Source organism: Petromyzon marinus, chromosome 73 (genome assembly GCF_048934315.1).
Source record: "Petromyzon marinus isolate PM22_M1 ecotype Great Lakes invasive population chromosome 73, UKy_Petmar_22M1.pri1.0, whole genome shotgun sequence".
Taxonomy (NCBI): Eukaryota; Metazoa; Chordata; class Hyperoartia; order Petromyzontiformes; family Petromyzontidae; genus Petromyzon; species Petromyzon marinus.
In genome coordinates this window covers 8,605,454-8,626,320 of record NC_133739.1, presented here as the reverse complement: position 1 = coordinate 8,626,320, position 20,867 = coordinate 8,605,454, and the positions used below count along the sequence as shown (strand labels likewise).

The 20,867-nt window shown below is 46.5% G+C and overlaps 1 pseudogene; it reads left to right on the top strand.

Annotated features, from left to right (window-relative positions):
- Positions 1–3,801: 3,801 nt before the first annotated feature.
- LOC142907000 (uncharacterized) lies at positions 3,802–19,688 on the top strand (annotated as a pseudogene).
- The last annotated feature ends 1,179 nt before the right edge of the window (positions 19,689–20,867 follow it).

Genomic DNA, 20,867 nt, shown 5'->3' with positions numbered 1-20,867 from the left:
ACAGTGTACACACACACAGTGTACACAAACAGTGTATACGCACACACAGTGTACACACACACAGTGTACAACAACACACAAAGTGTACACACACAGTGTACACAGACACACACAGAGTGGACACACACAGTGTACACAAACACAGTGTACACATACACATTGTGTATGTGTACACACACACACAGTGTACACACACAGTGTACACTCACAAACACAGTGTGTACACACACACAGCGTACACAAATACACATTGTACACAAACACAGTGTACACACACACAGTGTACACACACAGTGTACACAAACACACACACAGTGTACACAAACACACACACAGTGTACACACACACAATTTTAACACACACACAGTGTGTACACACACACACAGTGTACACACACCCAAGGGGTCTCTGTTCAGGGGAGGGAGCAATGGAAAATGAATCTAAATCAACTTTAACTCCAACCCCTCTCTGTGACGTCACCACTCAGCATTACCTCATCGGCTTGAAACGCCAGGGGGAGGTGTACCTCGCTAGTGACGTCATGTCACCAAGGTGTTCACCCCAACCCGTCCAAGGCGCCCTTGAACGTGACGTCACCTCTGCCTGGGTCGCTGCCGTTTTCTGTTCAAGTAGAATCCATATTTGGGCAAGGCCACGCCCTTTGACTGGCGCTCATTAACATAATCTATTCACGTACGGAGCCGCTCATTGTGGGAGGTGTTATCGTTCCCCACAAGTGACGCCATGTCACCACTTGCTGCCGCGTGACGTCACGAGATAACAGGAAGCTGCTGCTCCGCCCATGCACTGAAATCCGAGGTGAGAAATTCTCATCGCGGTTGTTGTGGATGTTGTGGTGGTTGTTGTGGATGTTGTGGTGGTTGTTGTGGTGGTGGTTGTTGTTTACCGAGGTAGAGCCTCGCTCTCTCTCTCTCGTAGGGATGTCAATTTGAGTAGCAGCGAGCATGGAAGCGATGTCCAGGTTGTAACTTTACAGCGCGGGGCCTAGCCACGCGGGGCCTTGCCTCCTGCCCTCGCCCGATCGCGTTTGCTTCAATTATCTCGCTTAAGTTTAATTTGTCTTCAGGCGGCTCGCCACTTTGTCACTTTGTTTTACTTTTAAATATGCACGCGGTTATTTATTTATTTATTTTACCAGGCCAAGCCCGCTTGAGCTGCTGTACCGCTTTTTGTTTTCAGAAGCGACCTGCCCACAACAACACAAGGTGAGGCTCCTCAACAGCGTGGCGGTGTTCACTCTAGACGCGTGGCGGTGTTCACTTTAGACGCGTGGCGGTGTTCACTCTGGACGCGTGGCGGTGTTCACTCTGGACGCGTGGCGGTGTTCACTCTGGACGCGTGGCGGTGTTCACTCTACTTGGTGGAGTGAGGAAGCATGAATTCTGAGCAGGTGAAGGTGGCCAGGCCTTGGTCTGGACACACCACCACCTTTTGAACCATGCCAGTGCGTGACAGTGGTGGAGCCAGTGGGGGTGGGGTAGGCACGTGCCCCCCAACGATCCGATCGAAATCCCTAATTTCGATAGGATCATTGGGGCTTATTAGTGACTAGCTTCACTACCCGGCTTCGCCCGGGACTTGGATTCTTGTCTTGGATAAATTTCATATCCCTTATATTTCACTGAAAAACCCTTAAAAATGTTGATGCTTGCGAGAAAGAAAAAAGGCGAAACAAATCAAGTTACCTAAATCGGATGTTTTCACTCAAGGAAATTTAACCTTAATCCACTTCTACGCAAGGTCGCTTTTGGCCACTCGGGAAGGGAATAATGACGTGGCGAGCTGAAAATAGTCGCGTTCACTTAGAAATTCCAAACGGCATAAGCTGTGAAAATTTCACGACGCCAGAGCTCAGTGTTGGGAGAGGTTTTTGCTGCTTCACACAAACAAACAGATGTAATGTTCTGCTTCATATTTAAGATAGCAGTTCTACCCGTTCTTCGCACGGAGGATATGTATTGAAACTCCGAGAAACCAATGGCTTCATCGGCCAGGAGCGAAGCGCCACCTAAAATCTCCCGGCACGCTGTTAACAGCCCTATCTGTGCTGCCAAATACATCTTTCCCTGGATGTTCTTCCCTGTGTATGTATCTCTGCTACCATGTACTTCGTATCTGTTCACTCTGTCTATGCTGGTTTGTTCAACCCGGAGGATGAACACGAAATTTAGCAGTTTTCTGAAATTCTTGGTCTACCAGGCAAGTGTCTAACTGTGTTGTTGTCCTACTGGTTTTGCATCACGTAATTTTTCTTAGGTTTGTTGAGTTCTCGTCTCTCATCTTCTTGTTGTATTTGCCTCCGTGCAGTTTAACGCTCTCTATGTGTTGCGTTGATGTCACCCTATGATATATACGTGACTTTACCGAAAAAACCAATGAGTAATTTATGCATTCACGAAAGCTTCAATTCTATATTCATTGCAGAGCGCTTAACTCAGGTGTGTTGCGGGTTGACGTCACAAACTTCATGGTCATACAAAATACAAATGTCTATTTTTATACTTTTTTCATTGTGCACGGTATGGAACCTACCCACATGACAAATTTCAAGTGTGTAGCATGTTGGGAAGTATGCTAAACATTTCTAACAGACACTCACACACACACACGTATCCACACATTTCCATTTTATATATACGCTAGCTTTACTACCCGGCTTTGCCCGGGACTTTGATTCTTGTCTTGGATTAAAACACGGCCTTCGCGGAGTGTTGGGTGGGGGGGTATGCGTGACGTCAGCAGGCACACTGCATAACGATGCCGCATAGGGTGACATCTCAGATATGACGGCTATTTTAATACTTTGTGCATTGTGTCCAGTCTGGAAGCTACCCACGTGCCAAATTTCAAGTTTGTGTTGCATGTCGGGAAGTATGCTGAACATTTCAAACAGACACACATTCACAAATTTCCCTTTTATAATTATAGATGAATCAGCATTTTGCAACCCCCACTGCCACCGTGTGGCATATTATTACGTGTCAGGGACTCTATGAGAGGACAACAGTCCGTGTTCATAATTGGCAATAAGTAACGGCAAAGCTGTTACAAGCAACTCTTAGAATTGTGCGCAGTTGCGTATACAGTACACGACTTCCCTGAAGGCAAACACCTTCAGCGAGCGCGATGGGTTGAATAAAAAGCATTGGACAAGTCCTTGCTTAGTAACAACTCCTGACTTACAACTCCTTACTTACTAACAACTCCTTACTAACAACTCCTTGCTTACTAACAACTCCTTACTAATAACTCCTTACATACTAACAACTATAATTTTTCATTGCTGAAAGGGGTTGCCCCCTCCCCCTACCTGAAAATCCTGGCTCCACCCCTGAGTGTGTGAAAGGGTCAAGTTTGTATTTGCAGTAAAGTCTATTAACTCTATTGGGCACGGAGGTTATATTAAAATAGTAGTTTATTTTTGTTTTCCTCTGCAACTCTTAGTAAGAATGTAGTCAGGAAGTTATCACAGCACACGTGCAGCTGAAGTCGGAACTGTTCATCCCAGCATTCAAGGACATCTGTGCCTGGCTTTCACACCTCTAAGTTGCGATTGAACATTCATTTATGCATGTCTGCATAACACAAGTAGTATTATTTTCAACACCCTTTGCTATGTCAGCTGAATTTAGCTTTCATAAATATTCCTTTGGAAGCCAGACAGCCGAAATTGTGTGCTCGGGAGTTTTGGGTTAACATTCATTTTGAAGATACGAGGGCTTCCAGGTACGTGTATGACCATTTGCCCTCTAATTGTGTGCCATAACAGCCCGTGTGATGAATTTGGGATACGTTTTGACTATATCATGAATATATGAATAAGTATAGACGTGTGAATCACGTGTGACTGTATAAATGTATTCCTCTGTGCATCGATACTGACGTGTAGATGGTGTGGACATTCTTTTTTTCTGTCTGCAGCTGTCGCTTCCTCTGCAGAATTGGTATGATGGAACAAAGGCACTCGGCGCGGCTCGGTGCATATGGCACGGATCGTCCTGCACATTTGAAATGGCACCAGAGAACCCACACGGGAGAGAAACCCTTCAAGTGCAGTGTGTGTGGGAAGGCGTTTGCACAGTCATCAAATCTTAATGTACACCAGAGAACCCACACGGGAGAGAAACCCTTCAAGTGCAGTGTGTGTGGGAAGGCGTTTGCACAGTCACCAAATCTTCATGTACACCAGAGAACCCACACGGGAGAGAAACCCTTCAAGTGCAGTGTGTGTGGGAAGGCGTTTTCAGATTCATCTCCTCTTGTAGCACACCGGAGAACACACACAGGAGAGAAACCCTTCAAGTGCAGTGTGTGTGGGAAGGCGTTTGCACAGTCACCAAGTCTTCATGTACACCAGAGAACACACACAGGAGAGAAACCCTTCAAGTGCAGTGTGTGTGGGAAGGCGTTTGCACATTCAGCAAGTCTTCATATACACCAGAGATCACACACGGGAGATAAACCCTTCAAGTGCAGTGTGTGTGGGAAGGCGTTTGCACAGTCACCAAGTCTTAATGTACACCAGAGAACACACACAGGAGAGAAACCCTTCAAGTGCAGTGTATGTGGGAAGGCGTTTGCACATTCATCAAGTCTTCATGTACACCAGAGAACACACACAGGAGATAAACCCTTCAAATGCGGTGTGTGTGGGAAGGCGTTTGCACAGTCACCACACCTTCATGTACACCAGAGAACACACAAGCATCAGAAGGTCCACAAGGAGTGGAATCTGAAATCAGCTTGTGAAAGTCAAAGTGCCGCAATGAGCCCATCCCTCATGAAACAAGAACCGGAAGAAAATCCCAGCTTGGACACTTTTAAAGGTATCGAGGTGAAATATGAAGAGGTGAAGGTGAAATGTGAAGAAGTGATGGTGAAGAGCGAAGAAGTGAGGGTAAAATGTGAAGATGAAGATTCAACTCCAAAATCAGACCTTCACATCGATGGAGGCAACGTGAAGCAGGAGGAGAATTCTGACTGCGAGGCAGAGCGAGGCAACTCCCATCAGTTTGTGGAAGTGGAGGTGTGGGTGGACTTCCTCCGAGACAATACAAAGTCAAATGGAGACCTGGTAGATATGTAAGCTTGAGATGATGTCGCTACCAATAGATGCACCTTTGTCACAGGCCTTTAATGACAAGAATGTGAAGTTGAACACTCAATTCCTAGGTTCAACCTGCAGGGTCAGAGCGGCCAGTCTTTGTGAACCTGTGGGTTGCGTAGATCTCTAACCATGAGCGAGAGCCAATAAGCTTCCAAGCAATCACAAGGTTCTAATAATTCCATTTATATGGTGCTTGCTTAATCGCCTCTGGCAATTCGGAGTGTTGTGTTATATCTCGTCTCAAACACTCGAAGAGCACCCCCAAGTAGCAGCTGCCCCTGTGTGGTACAAAGTGGTGGCCCTGCACCGGCCTGCATGTGGACAAGAACCTGTCAGTAGGGGGCGATGGTTGATGTGGCATCTCAGTTGTGGAGTTTGTAGGTAATGTTTAGAATTTGATCATTTTTGACCCAGACGCCAGCATGCAATGGCCTACTCGTTTTTGAATGGCGCAATAGTATGTTGTACATACACTGTTAAGCGTATTTGTAAAAAAAATAGCTTGTTAGTACGATATAACCTGATGCAGTATATTTCACTGCAGTAATTCAATTTTGTTAATATGCCTGTCAATAATTGAGAATTGTTGTATATGAGCCTTTTCCAAAATTGATAATAATATTTGCCGTTATATATATCATATTTTTTTAAACAAACGAAAAAAAATAATCAATAAAACCCGTAAGCCAGGCACACGAAAAACCAGATGTCGATCATAAACAGGCCATTAATAAATAAATAAATAATAAAACTCTCGAGGCGAGGATGTTAGCAGCTATCTGCGAAGATCCCCAGATGAACAAGAGTTTGATGTGCCCTAAGGGAGGTCTCGCAGAGGAAGCCCTCCGCAAGCCAGAAACGAGGACGCCCACGGGTTAAACCATGTATTTTTTTTCCTTTGTCATTAAAACAACGGTTAAAATTTAAAATGCAATAACAATAATAAGCTAAAGTTAGCGGTCCTTGCGCTCACTCCAATTAAGACCAGGCCACCAGATACATCAGTGAATTATTATCCAATGATTAATTCGCTATCAAATGATTTTCACCTTTAATACTTTTACTGTTAAAACAAAGCTTGGAGACAAAATACAGAGTCACATTAAAGGTTTTCGAGAAGGAATGAGACAACGGGCAAACTTGCGAAAGAGTTTAAACAATATCCCAAGCAACCCCAACCACCTTTGTCTCTCGCAGCGCGGAGAAGCAGGAACCACACCTTATCACAAGGGGCCATCTGGAGCTAGCCAGACGGATTAATGAGAAAACACAACAGCCAGCGAACACGTTTTTAAGTTAAAGAAATGGCTACACATCAGTCACACGTAAAATTAAGAATAACGTGTTCACCTTACACGACATTCCATTATATAACCTTACAGAACCAAGGGATATGGATTCCAACAATCAAGAAATGGACCTCTTAAACTCAGGATGAAAATTATTTTTCTTTTTAATAATTCCATCGTAACAATGCGAACCTCGGTAAACCGAGAGGGGTGTCGGGAGGACGTAGTTACAAGCACGAGTCTTGGCGAACATGGGACCAAATGGTATTTGAGAAATATAAAGTCGAAAGTATAAAGAGATAGGTACTCCCGACCACCTTTGTCTCTCCCGCAGAGCGCGAGAGAGGAATTTCATGCCAGGGCAAACAGATCGTTATCGCAGGAGCCATCTGTACACAAACACGAACTCACACACACAGACCACGCCCCCCCCCCCCCCCCCTTCACTGCAAAGAGAGAAGAATGTCTTTGAATATAACGATATAACGATTCAAGACGTCCACAAGACGAGCAGTCGCATGGAGCGGCTGGCTCCGAGCCTCGCTGAGTAGCGAGGATCGCTGAGTCGCGATGTATCAACGAGATTGAGTCATACAGCAGTGGAGAGAAACTGCTGTCAGCGAACCAGCGCGGGCGCGTTCGCGCACTTCAACAGAGAGAGCACGTGCGACTCAACTCACTCAACTGAAGAAAACGCTTGGCCAGCCGCCAACAAAGTATCAGCGAATCGGCGCTGAGAGCGCTCGAGCATCTCCACAGAGGAAGCACGTGCAACGTGGCTCAACCAGCAGCGGAAAAGCACGAGCAGCCGCCAACAACTTCAGCAAACCAGTGACCAAGCGCGTGCGACTTGAGTCATACAGCAGTGGAGGAAACCTGCTGTCAGAGAGCCGCCATCAACCTCAACAAAGAGAGCGCGTGCGACTCGGCTCACTCAGCAGAATGAAAAATTTGACCTGTCGCCCGCGAGCGCAGCGTCAGATACTACAGCAGCGGAAAGAGCGCGGCCAGCAAAGCCAAGCAAGAGCGTGCAGCAGCTCAGCCAGCAGTGGAGAGAAACTGCTGTCAGCGAACCAGCACGGGCGCGTTCGCGCATCTTCAAGGAGAGGGAGCGCGCGCCACCAGGGTGCCATCAGCACCAGCATCAGCACCAGCGCGTGCCAACAGCGTGCCATCAGCACCAGCACCAGCGCGTGCCACCAGCATACCACGAGCACCAGCGTGCCACCAGCGTGCCATCAGCACCAGCATCAGCACCAGCGCATGCCAACACCGTGCCATCAGCACCAGCGTGCCACCAGCACCAGCGCGTGCCAACAGCGTGCCACCAGCGTGCCACAGCGCGCAACTTCGCGTCACCAGCGCTGAGAGGGCAGCGGCCCCGCACTCAACACCCATCGGCGCGACGACGGCGAGCGTCGTGCTGACTCATCCAGCCAGCGGTGGACAGAAACTGTGACGAGCCATTCATATTCAACCCCTCCCCCACACTCTCCCCCTCACTCCCCCACCGCGCCGCAACACACAGGAAACACATTTTGGACACCAGAGATGCTAACCCCGGCGTCTGCTTTACGCAAAGAATTGAACCAGTGATAAAGAAGACGCACGATACGCATATCGGGATAATCAAGAAGGGTTGCCACTCCTAGGTGGTGCATTAAAAATCAATTCATAACGAAAAATACTGCTGTCATTGAGTTGCATAATAACCAATCGTCCTACTGTTAACAAGGTGATAAGAATTGACTTGAAGGTCTATGAATGGATGTGGTACTGTGTGGGCAATGTTTAAATACGAATTTACATTATAAGGTTAAGGTTTTGATAGAATAGTTTGCATGTATTAATCTCTCCCTCAACAACCGATCGATTGCGTTACGCGTCGGGAATTAACCACAGGTGCCGTTATCAAAGTGAAACGACGCAATCGTGATGGTATCATGTTAACGCTGTGTTGAAATTCCAAGATCGAGAGTTTTCATATTATTCAAAAATTAAAGTTAGCTAGAAAATAAAATTTATTAAAGCATAAAGGTTGTGTGTGATTCTTCCTGAAATTCTGCGTAATTTTGTTCTGCGTATGAGATCTGAATCCTGGGGACCTATCATAAGCACATTATCACCACACATAATCCATAACACACATTAATAATGTTCAATCGAGAGTAATCGTATCCTTATCGATAATACGGAATTAAATAGCAGAGTCGAATCGAATCTCTCTCATTCATGCTCACAAGACCTACAGAACTGCATACGATCAATTGCGTTATTCCAATTCATAACACAATCCTCGTCACCAAGGCTCGACCTGCATTATCATAACCACGCCCACTCGCATAAATTAATACAATTATCTCAAATCAGCATAATTTATGCACATAATTACACCAATTAAGATAATTTAGGATAAATTATGCAAATTTCAAATTTCATTTAATTTTTATTATTTTTGTCAATTTTCATAACACCTATATATATACAACAGAATGAATACTTGTCTGTGTGTGTACATGTAACATTTTGTCTATAAGGGTCAGACATTGAATAAGTGATGTTAGGACGAAGTGCGTGTTTTGGAAGTAACCTGTACAGATAACTCAGGTGAGACTCATTGCTCTTGTGATACAGGTCAAAGGGTATTTTTGTGTTTTCAGGAAGCATATCTCTCTGGAGCAACTCATTGTCTTTGAAATAGGGAGCACACTCGGATCATTAATCAGTTACAAGGAATACCACTCAAAGGTTGCACGTAGAGGAGATACGTTCTCTACAACACAAATTATAATTTTGTATTACGTGTTGATGTACATTTTGTCGAACTAGGACATGAAATGCTCCTTGCTGATTAACGTCTGGATGTTCACAACCAAGGGCTTGAAGCAAGCCTGACTGCCTGCGTTGCCCCTCACAACCATTTACGGCCTTTGGCCAGGAAAGTCACGGAAAAAAATGCACACGCAAGCACCTGATGCTTCGTTTTGAAGTTTGAAAATGAAACAACTTTGAATTGTGTTATGTTTTGAATTGGATAATTGCATTTCTTCATTAAAATCTTATTCATTGAAAACAATATTTCGTCTTCTTGGTTCTTTCGGTAAAGTCACGTAGGATGGAAACAAAGTAATAAAACAAAATAACATTCTCACGACGTTTTGGCCACAACACAAGTAGCCTTCATCAGGTGAAGAAACGGGTCTGTCCAGAGGACAGCGCTTGAGTGAACGCTGCCAAGCAAAGACCGCGTCTTTTTAAAGGTGTGTGGGCGGAGTTAATTAGCATGTTACCCAGCCCCCACCTCAGGAGCGGAGGAGGGTGGCGGCTGGGCACAGGAAAACACCAAAGCAGAGCAACCAAGGTGCGTTGCTCTGTCCTGTGCTGCACCATAACCATGTTATAAACTAGACTAATATACGATGCAATATTATACCTTCCAAGCTAAGAAACATGGCATAATATATCCATAGACAAATTCCACATTTGAATTATACAATGCGTTATTTTACACTACATTTCGTGTGAAGTTTCTCTAGTTAAGTGGATGGCCTTGCCGGGGGTTCGGTTCGATGCAGACTTTCACCTGGTTGGGATCGCGGGATCGAGACGAGGCGACACAGAGCTGCTGGCCGTGCGAGAAGACCGCCGTCTGCAGATCGATTCCAACGCGATCGAACGTCTGTCCCTGCGCCTCCGTCGTTCATGCAGGGGGCGCGTAGAGGTTTGCAGCGCCCCCTGCATGAAAACGACGGAACGTGCAGCGTGAGTCACGTGAAGTTGTGCGTAAGCGCCATGACAGGGCGCTGTCAGCTGACCTGCCACCACGTTCACGGGTCAGCAGGGGGCAGCCGAGAGAGAGCGAGGTGTGTAGGGGTCGACCAAAGTAAACCCCTGCCCCCCCCCCCCCCGTGACCGGAGACTCACACCCCTGACCCCCCACCCGTCCCCTTAAGCCCCTTAAGATAAGACTTTCCAGAAGGTTCTGGGAGGGGGGGGGGGGTGACCCCGACCTGGGGATAAAAGGCCGGCCCTCTGGACGGGCCGAGGCAGTGTTCACCAACTCAAGCCTGAAGACATCCGAAGACCTGAAGACTGGACCAGCACCCGGGAACCCTCAACCGAGGCTCTTTTTAGAGCCGGGTTGTAGCGGACCAGAGGTGGCTCGGACACGCTGGGACCCTCCCCGAGCTCTAGCCAGAGCTGGGTTGTAGCGGACCAGAAGTGAGCTCCCGTACCCGGGCTGGCACGGGTCATCCAGTCCTCCCTTAACGCCGGGCTAAGGGATCCCGTGGGTAGCAGAGCCCGGATTGTGCAGGCTGCGGTAGAAGGGAGGCTGTCGCTCCCAGAGGCTATCGGGTGGAAGGGGCCGTACCCCTGTCGTGTTACAGCAGTGTGTAGAGCCGGGTTCGAAAGAGTTGTTATAATAAACGCGTTGCCTCAACCAGACGTCTCCGTGTGATTAGTTAAGGACACAACACTTGTATAACAGAGAATAGCCAGTGGGTTTTCAAAGTACCTTCGTCTTACAGAAATCAATTTCGCGGGAGCCCACCGCATTAAAACGATGCTCAGCTGAACAGGGCGAGCCACGTTGGGGGGTAAGGGGGGGGGGGTCACCTTATCTTTGTCACGTGCCGTAGCTCACGTGACTTCTGCCGCGACAATGTCTGGATGTTTTCGCCTGAGGACGACCGCTGGTGTTGCGATCGAAACGTCGCGATTCCTGTTTTTTCTTCGTTTTTTTTCTACCTGCGTGAATTTACCGAAAGAACCAAAGGATATGAAAGACGTCTTGTCTGCTGAGCTTGTTCATATCCGTGTACATCGATGTCCCACATTGCTTACACGGACACACCACACACAATGAAATAAATAGAAACTAGGACGACTTAATTCCGGGGATGGGCAAAGATTGAGGAATCTCTTTCAATGGAGCGAGTTAAGTTTGTGTTCGATTCAACATCTCTCTGTCCGTCTGTGTCTCTGTTCCCCTCTGTGTCTCTCTCTCGCTGACTGTGTCTCTGTATCTTTCATTCTGTTTTCCTCTTGTCTGTGTCTGTCCACCTCTCTCTTGTCAGTCTCTGTGTGTGTCTCTATCAGCGTCTTTCCACCTGTATTCAACTACCGCCAGTAACAACATGCGCCCGTTCAACTTTCACGGGCCCACGACTGCACGCGACTCAAACTTGCTCCGAGTCTCTGTGTGTACGTTGAACTTCTTTCGCACCGTACGTAGCCGACCATGCTAATCTGTGGGTCTCTCTGTGTGTGAGTCTCTGTGTGTGCGTTGAACTTCTTTCACACCGTACATAGCCAACCATGCTAATCTGAGGGTCTCTCTGTGTGTGAGTCTCTGTGTGTATCTGGAACTTATTTCGCACCGTACGTAGCCGAACCTGCACAGGAGGAGCGGCTGTTATCTGTGGAGCTGTTGGCTGGGTACGATCTGTCAGCGGGAGCGAGAGATGATGAAGCTCCCAAGCATTTCACTACGTTACCAACATCATATTTGCACGCATAAGTCGCTTGCCTAATTGTGTGTTTCGTATCGAATCTCATCTCAAACAATCAAAGGACGCCTCCCCCTAAGTGGCAGCTGCCCCTGTGTGGCACAAGGTGTCCCTGCACCGCCCTGCACGTGGACATGAGTCTGTCAGTAGGGGGCGATCATTGACGCGCCATCTCCGTTGTGTAGTTTCTGGATAATGTTTGGAATTGCCACAATTTTGACCGTGACACCGACATGCAATGACCTGTGCGTCGTGAATGACACAACGCTATGTTTTTACATCTGCCGTGAAGCAGGCTGCGCATATTGTGGTGAATATTACTGGGGTAGCCAGGTGTGCCTGTCTGATTTGAACCTTGAACCTCTGCAATAAATAAAGAATGCGCTACCATATTCTTGGTTCTTTCGGTAAAGTCACGTAAATAGAAAACAAAAATGAAGATAAAAACAGCGTTATTTTTATTTAAATTGTCATTTAATCTTTTTCTTTAACGTAACAGGTTTTTTTTAATTTACGCGACTTTACCGAAAGAACCCAAGAATATGAATTCCTGCCAGTCACGAAAGTTTTAAGTCAAAATAGAATGCACCACCAACTCGGCTCGCGTCAATCTGTGTGGAGGCGTGGAGGGGCCTGAGAGAGTTTCTCACCGGCGCAGAACTTCCATGCAGAGGGCTCCACGCAGCTTCGTGCGGAGCGACAGGCCAGGTAGCTCCCACACAGCGTGGCGCAGCTGATTAACATTTATATTGTTGGTTCTTTTGGTAAAGTCACGTAGATAGAAAATAACAAAAAAATTGGAAAATAATGAATTGAAGAAAAGATGCCATTTGTCGACTGACTGAGATGACTGTGCACACCACAGTGTACACACACACAGTGTACACACACACAGTGTACACACACACAGTGTACACACACACACACAGTGTACACACACAGTGTACACACACACACACAGTGTACACACACCCAAGTGGTCTCTGTTCACGGGAGGGAGCAATGGAAAATGAATCTAAATCAACATAAAATCCAACCCCTCTCTGTGACGTCACCACTCAGCGTTACCTCATCGGCGTGAAACGCCAGGGGGAGGTGTACCTCTCTAGTGACGTCATGTCACCAAGGTGTTCACCCCACCCTGTCCAAGGCGCCCTTGAACGTGACGTCACCTCTGCCTGGGTCGCCGTTTACTGTTCAAGTAGAATCCATATATGGGCATGGCCACGCACAGTGACTTGGCGCTTCATTAACATAATCTATTCACGTACGGAGGCGCTCATTGTGGGAGGGGAGTGTTATCGTCCCCACAAGTGACGTCATGTCACCTCTTGCAGCCGCGTGACATCACGAGATAACAGGAAGCTGCTGCTCCGCCCGTGCACTGAAATCCGAGGTGAGAAATTCTCATCGCGTTGTGGTGGTTTTTGTGGTTGTTGTGGTGGTGGTTGTGGTGGTGGTTGTGGTGGTGGTTGTTGTGGTGGGTGTTGTGGTGGTGGTTGTTGTTTACCGAGGTAGAGCCTCGCTCTCTCTCGTAGGGATGTCAATTGAGTAGCAGCGAGCATGGAAGCGATGTCCAGGTTGCAACTTTACAGCGCGGGGCCTAGCCACGCGGGGCCTTGCCTCCTGCCATCGCCTGATCGCGTTTGCTTCAATTATCTCGCTTAAGTTTAATTTGTCTTCAGGCGGCTCGCCACTTTGTCACTTTGTTTTACTTTTAAATATTCACAAGGTTTTTATTTCATTTTTTTTACACCAGGCCAAGCCCGCTTGAGCTGCTGTACCGCTTTTTGTTTTCAGAAGCGACCTGCCCACAACACAACACAAGGTGAGGCTCCTCAACAGCGTGGCGGTGTTCACTCTGGACGTGTGGCGGTGTTCACTCTGGACGCGTGGCGGTGTTCACTCTGGACGCGTGGCGGTGTTCACTTTGGACGCGTGGCGGTGTTCACTCTGGACGCGTGGCGGTGTTCACTCTGGACGCGTGGCGGTGTTCACTCTGGACGCGTGGCGGTGTTCACTCTGGACGCGTGGCGGTGTTCACTCTGGACGCGTGGCGGTGTTCACTCTGGACGCGTGGCGGTGTTCACTCTGGATGCGTGGCGGTGTTCACTCTAGACGCGTGGCGGTGTTCACTCTACTTGGTGGAGTGAGGAAGCATGAATTCTGTACAGGTGAAGGTGGCCAGGCCTTGGTCTGGACACACCACCACCTTTTGAACCGTGCCAGTGCGTGACAGTGGTGGAGCCAGTGGGGGTGGGGTAGGCACGTGCCCCCCAACGATCCGATCGAAATCCCTAATTTCGATAGGATCATTGGGGTTTATTAGTGACTAGCTTCACTACCCGGCTTCGCCCGGGACTTGGATTCTTGTCTTGGATAAATTTCATATCCCTTATATTTCACTGAAAAACCCTTAAAAATGTTGATGCTTGCGAGAAAGAAAAAAGGCGAAACAAATCAAGTTACCTAAATCGGATGTTTTCACTCAAGGAAATTTAACCTTAATCCACTTCTACGCAAGGTCGATTTTGGCCACTCGGGAAGGGAATAATAACGTGGCGAGCTGAAAATAGTCGCGTTCACTTAGAAATTCCAAACGGCATAAGCTGTGAAAATTTCACGACGCCAGAGCTCAGTGTTGGAGAGGTTTTGCTGCTTCACACAAACAAACAGATGTAATGTTCTGCTTCATATTTAAGATAGCAGTTCTACCCGTTCTTCGCACGGAGGATATGTATTAAAACTCCGAGAAACCAATGGCTTCATTTGACCAGGAGCGAAGCGCCACCTAAAATCTCCCGGCATGCTGTTAACAGCTCTATCTTTGCTGCCAAATACATCTTTCCCTGGATGTTCTTCCCTGTGTATGTATCTCTGCTACCATGTACCTCGTATCTGTTCACTCTGTCTATGCTGGTATGTTCAACCCGGAGGATGAACACGAAATTTAGCAGTCTTCTGAAATTCGTGGTCTACCATGCAAGTGTCTAACTGTGTTGTTGGCCTACTGGTTTTGCATCACGTAATTTTTCTTAGGTTTGTTGAGTTCTCGTCTCTCATCTTCTTGTTGTATTTGCCTCCGTGCAGTTTAACGCTCTCTATGTGTTGCGTTGATGTCACCCTATGTGCTCCCTCACTATTTGTTTTTTACACCTGATGATGATCGCTTGTGTTGCGTTCGAAACGTCGTGATTTATTTTAATATAATTTTATTATATTTCTACATCCGTGACTTTACCGAAAAAACCAATGAGTAATTTATGCATTCACGAAAGCTTCAATTCTATATTCATTGCAGAGCGCTTAACTCAGGTGTGTTGCGGGTTGACGTCACAAACTTCATGGTCATACAAAATACAAATGTCTATTTTTATACTTTTTTCATTGTGCACGGTATGGAACCTACCCACATGACAAATTTCAAGTGTGTAGCATGTTGGGAAGTATGCTAAACATTTCGACCAGACACACACGTATCCACACATTTCCCTTTTATATGTAGACTAGCTTTACTACCCGGCTTTGCCCGGGACTTTGATTCTTGTCTTGGATTAAAACACGGCCTTCGCGGAGTGTTGGTGGGGGGGTATACATGACGTCAGCAGGCACACTGCGTAACGCTGCCGCATAGGGTGACATCTCAGATATGACGGCTATTTTAATACTTTGTGCATTGTGTCCAGTCTGGAAGCTACCCACGTGCCAAATTTCAAGTTTGTGTTGCATGTCGGGAAGTATGCTGAACATTTCAAACAGACACACATTCCCAAATTTCCCTTTTATAAATATAGATAAATCAGCATTGTGCGACCTCCACTGCCACCGCGTGGCATATTATTACATGCCAGGGACTCTATGAGAGGACAACAGTCCGTGTTCATAATTGGCAATAAGTAACGGCAAAGCAGTTACAAGCGACTCACAGAATTGTGCGCAGTTGCTTATACAGTACACGACTTCCCTGAAGGCAAACACCTTCAGCGAGCGCGATGCCTTTCACACGCGTCGAATTAAAAGCATAGGACAACTCCTTACTTAGTAACAACTCCTGACTAACAACTCCTTCTTCTTTGGTTCTTTCGGTAAAGTCACGTAGAATGAGAATAAAATAATAAATTGATAACATAAAATAACAATAATATTCTCACGACGTTTCGGCCACAACACAAGCGGCCTTCATCAGGTGAAGGGGGCGAGACTGTCTGGTAGGACAGCGCTGGAGTGAGAGAGCCACGTTCAGATCACGGCTTTTAAGCCTTTTAAGCCTCAAAGCCGTGATCTGAACGTGGCTCTCTCACTCCAGCGCTGTCCTACCAGACAGTCTCGCCCCCTTCACCTGATGAAGGCCGCTTGTGTTGTGGCCGAAACGTCGTGAGAATATTATTGTGTTATTTTATTTTATCAATTTATTATTTTATTCTCATTCTACGTGACTTTACCGAAAGAACCAAAGAAGATGAATCATTGCAGTCACGAAAGCTTTAAATCGAAATTTAACAACTCCTTATTTACTAACAACTCCTGACTAACAATTCCTTACTTACTAACAACTCCTGACTAACAACTCCTTACTTCCTAACAACTCCTTACTAATAACTCCTTACCAACAACTCCTTACCAACAACTCCTTATACTATCATTTTTCATTGCTGAAAGGGGCTACCCCCCCCCCTACCTGAATATCCTGGTTCTACCTCTGAGTGTGTGAAAGGGTCAAGTTTGTATTTGCAGTAAAGTCTATTAACTCTATTGGGCACGGAGGTTATATTAAAATAGTAGTTTATTTTTGTTTTCATCTGCAACTCTTTGTAAGAATGTAGTCAGGAAGTTATCACAGCACACGTGCAGCTGAAGTCGGAACTGTTCATCCCAGCATTCAAGGACATCTGTGCCTGGCTTTCACACCTCTAAGTTGCGATTGAACATTCATTTATGCATGTCTGCATAACACAAGTAGTATTATTTTCAACACCCTTTGCTATGTCAGCTGAATTTAGCGTTCATAAATATTCCTTTTGAAGCCAGACAGCCGAAATTGTGTGCTCGGGAGTTTTGGGTTAACATTCATTTTGAAGATACGAGGGCTTCCAGGCACGTTTATGACCATTTGCCCTCTAATTGTGTGCCATAACAGCCCGTGTGATGAATTTGGGACACGTTTTCACTATAACATGAATATATGAATAAGTATAGACGTGTGAGTCACGTGTGACTGTATGAATGCATTCCTCTGTGCATCGATACTGACGTGTAGATGGTGTGGATATTCTTTTTTTCTGTCTGCAGCTGTCGCTTCCTCTGCAGGATTGGTCTGATGGAGCAAAGGCACTCGGCGCGGCTCGGTGCATATGGCACGGATCGTCCTGCATATTTGAAATGGCACCAGAGAACCCACACGGGAGAGAAATCCTTCAAGTGCAGTGTGTGTGGGAAGGCGTTTGCACAGTCATCAAATCTTAATGTACACCAGAGAACCCACACGGGAGAGAAACCCTTCAAGTGCAGTGTGTGTGGGAAGGCGTTTGCACAGTCACCAAATCTTCATGTACACCAGAGAACCCACACGGGAGAGAAACCCTTCAAGTGCAGTGTGTGTGGGAAGGCGTTTTCAGATTCATCTCCTCTTGTAGCACACCGGAGAACACACACAGGAGAGAAACCCTTCAAGTGCAGTATGTGTGGGAAGGCGTTTTCACAGTCACCACATCTTCATGTACACCAGAGAACACACACGGGAGAGAAACCCTTCAAGTGCAGTATGTGTGGGAAGGCGTTTTCACAGTCACCAAGTCTTCAAGTACACCTGAGAACACACACGGGAGAGAAACCCTTCAAGTGCAGTGTGTGTGGGAAGGCGTTTTCACAGTCACCACATCTTCATGTACACCAGATAACACACATGGGAGAGAAACCCTTCAAGTGCAGTGTGTGTGGGAAGGCGTTTTCACAGTCACCACATCTTCATGTACACCAGAGAACACACACGGGAGAGAAACCCTTCAAGTGCAGTGTGTGTGGGAAGGCGTTTTCACAGTCACCAAGTCTTCATGCACACCAGAGAACACACACGGGAGAGAAACCCTTCAAGTGCAGTGTGTGTGGGAAGGCGTTTTCACAGTCACCAAGTCTTTAAGTACACTTGAGAACACACACGGGAGAGAAACCCTTCAAGTGCAGTGTGTGTGGGAAGGCGTTTTCAAAGTCACCACATCTTCATGTACACCAGAGAACACACACGGGAGAGAAACCCTTCAAGTGCAGCGTGTGTGGGAAGGCGTTTTCACATTCACCACATCTTAATGTACACCAGAGAACACACACAGGAGATAAACCCTTCAAATGCGGTGTGTGTGGGAAGGCGTTTTCACAGTCACCAAGTCTTCAAGTACACCTGAGAACACACACGGGAGAGAAACCCTTCAAGTGCAGTGTGTGTGGGAAGGCGTTTTCAAAGTCACCACATCTTCATGTACACCAGAGAACACACACGGGAGAGAAACCCTTCAAGTGCAGCGTGTGTGGGAAGGCGTTTTCACAGTCACCACATCTTCATGTACACCAGAGAACACACACAGGAGATAAACCCTTCAAATGCGGTGTGTGTGGGAAGGCGTTTGCACAGTCACCACATCTTCATGTACACCAGAGAACACACAAGCATCAGAAGATCCACAAGGAGTGGAATCTGAAATCAGCTTGTGAAAGTCAAAGTGCCGCAATGAGCCCATCCCTCATGAAACAAGAACCGGAAGAAAATCCCAGCTTGGACACTTTTAAAGGTATCGAGGTGAAATATGAAGAGGTGAAGGTGAAATGTGAAGAAGTGATGGTGAAGAGCGAAGAAGTGAGGGTAAAATGTGAAGATGAAGATTCAACTCCAAAATCGGACCTTCACATCGATGGAGGCAACGTGAAGCAGGAGGAGAATTCTGACTGTGAGGCAGAGCGAGGCAACTCCCAGCAGTTTGTGGAAGTGGAGGTGTGGGTGGACTTCCTCCGAGACATTACAAAGTCAAATGGAGACCCGGTAGATATGTAAGCTTGAGACGATGTCGCTCCAATAGATGCACCTTTGTCACAGGCCTTTAATGACAAGAATGAGAAGTTGAACACTCAATTCCTAGGTTCAACCTGCAGGGTCAGAGCGGCCAGTCTTTGTGAACCTGTGGGTTGCGTAGATCTCTAACCATGAGCGAGAGCCAATAAGCTTCCAAGCAATCACAAGGTTCTAATAATTCAATTTATATGGTGCTTGCTTAATCGCCTCTGGCAATTCGGAGTGTTGTGTTATAGCTAGTCTCAAACACTCGAAGAGCATCCCCAAGTAGCAGCTGCCCCTGTGTGGTACAAGGTGGTGGCCCTGCACCGGCCTGCATGTGGACAAGAGCCTGTCAGTAGGGGGCGATGGTTGATGTGGCATGTCAGTTGTGGAGTTTGTAGGTAATGTTTAGAACTTGATAAATTTTGACCCAGACGCCAGCATGCAATGGCCTACTCGTTTTTGAATGGCGCAATAGTATGTTGTACATACACTGTTAAGCGTATTTAAAAAAAATAGCTTCTTGTTAGTACGATGTAACCTGACGCAGTATATTTCACTGCAGTAATTCAATTTTGTTAATATGCCTGTCAATAATTGAGAATTGTTGTATATGAGCCTTTTCCAAAATTGATATTAACAATAATATTTGCCATTATATATATCATATTTTTTTAAACAAACGAAAAAAATTAATCAATAAAACCCGTAAGCCAGGCACACGAAAAACCAGATGTCGATCATAAACAGGCCATTAATAAATAAAGAAATAATAAAACTCTCGAGGCGAGGATGTTAGCAGCTATCTGCGAAGATCTCCAGATGAACAAGAGTTTGATGTGCCCTAAGGGAGGTCACGCAGAGGGAGCCCCCCGCAAGCCAGAAACGAGGACGCCCACGGGTTAAACCATTTATATTTTTTTCCTTTGTCATTAAAACAACGGTTAAAATTTAAAATGCAATAACAAGAATAAGCTAAAGTTAGCGGTCCTCGCGCTCACTCCAATTAAGACCAGGCCACCAGATACATCAGTGAATTATTGTCCAATGATTAATTCGCTATCAAATGATTTTCACCTTTAATACTTTTACTGTGAAAACAAAGCTTGGAGACAAAATACAGAGTCACATCAAAGGTTTTCGAGAAGGAATGAGACAACGGGCAAACTTGCGAAAGAGTTCAAACAATATCCCAATCAACCCCGACCACCTTTGTCTCTCGCAGCGCGGAGAAGCAGGAACCACACGTTATCACAAGGGGCCATCTGGAGCTAGCCAGACGGGTTAATGATAAAACACACAACAGCCAGCGAACACGTTTTTCAGTTAAAGAAGTGGCTACACATCAGTCACACGTAAAATTAAGAATAACGTGTTCACCTTACACGACATTCCATTATAGAACCTTACAGAACCAAGGGATATGGATTCCAACAATCAAGAAACGGACCTCTTAAACTCAGGATGAAAATTATTTTTCTTTTTAATAATTCCATCGTAACAATGCGAACCTCGGTAAACCGAGAGGGGTGTCGGGAGGACGTAGTTACAAGCACGAGTCTTGGCGAACATGGGACCAAATGGTATTTGAGAAATATAAAGTCGAAAGTATAAAGAGATAGGTACTCCCGACCACCTTTGTGTCTCCCGCAGAGCGCGAGAGAGGAATTTCACGCCAGGGCAAACAGATCGTTATCGCAGGAGCCATCTGTACACACACGAACTCACACACACACACAGACCACGCCCCCCCCCCCCCCTTCACTGCAAAGAGAGAAGAATGTCTTTGAATATAACGGTCAGCGCATTTTCAAAAAGTTATGTTAAGTCAGTCAAGACAGATCAGCGATTCAAGACGTCCACAAGACGAGCAGTCGCATGGAGCGGCTGGCTCCGA